Below are 994 nucleotides of genomic sequence, written 5' to 3'. Positions count from 1 at the left end.
AGGGACTGAAGACATCTCAAGCATTCTGACTTGTAAAAATCCCAGAAATCCATCTATAGCATCTGAGGGATTGCGTCTCATGGGCTCTGTTTAGTCACTAGCCCAAAGAGTTCAAGAGCAGTTAGTGGACTCAAGATCCAATGTATAATTGCATCGTGGAGGCATCCCGAGCCGGACCTCCGGTGGGGAGGGCCACCCAGGACCTGGCGTGCGGGCCAGCAGCCCAAAAGTTAACAGGGGTTCACTGGCAGCCTCCGGGGTCGCAGACTAGATGCACAGGCCCTTCCCAAAGCCCAGAGAAGGCCCCAGGGCCTCCAGGAGGGCGGCACAAAAACAAAGTCTTCGCAGAGGACATGGGCCTCCTCATATAGTGCAACCCATATTGCGCTTCACTCTAGCACCGAATTTCCTAGAAGTTGAGACCGAATTGGACTCTGAAATAGCCTAGGTTCTAACCCTGGTTCCTCTACTTCCTCAAGACAAACCATGGTCGGGGACTCTGTACCTCAGTTTCCCCATCTGTCATGGTTATGTGAGATGCCCGTGATACACGTGCAAAACAGAATGGTGCCTGCCACATCTTCTACACTCAGTAAATGTCAGCTGTAATTGTTTTATGAGGAAGTCCTACCCAAGCAAGTGCATTTTCATTCATCTGATACTTATCCAACCCACCTAGGTGCTGGGTAGGCATCCTCACAAGGTGACCAAGGTAGACCAGGACAGCCCTGTCCTCCTGGAGCTTGCAGTCTCATGAGGAGACAATAAAACAGGGATGGCAAGAAAAAAAAAAGTGTTGAAGAAACAATGCAGGGACATAGGTCCTATGTTGGGGGTCGAGGCATGAGGAGGAGGGGGAGTTGGTCACCCAGGACGGCTTCTAGGAAAAATCAAAGAGCAGAAGAGGCAGCAGAGGAAGAGAGAGGAGAGAGTGAGGAGTCACAGGCCTTGGACTCAGCATCCTGGCAGACCCAGAGGGGAGAGAGAGAGTGGC

This window comes from Myotis lucifugus, unplaced genomic scaffold (assembly GCF_000147115.1).
Source record: "Myotis lucifugus unplaced genomic scaffold, Myoluc2.0 scaffold_203, whole genome shotgun sequence".
In the NCBI taxonomy this organism is placed as follows: domain Eukaryota; kingdom Metazoa; phylum Chordata; class Mammalia; order Chiroptera; family Vespertilionidae; genus Myotis; species Myotis lucifugus.
This window is presented reverse-complemented; position numbering follows the sequence as displayed.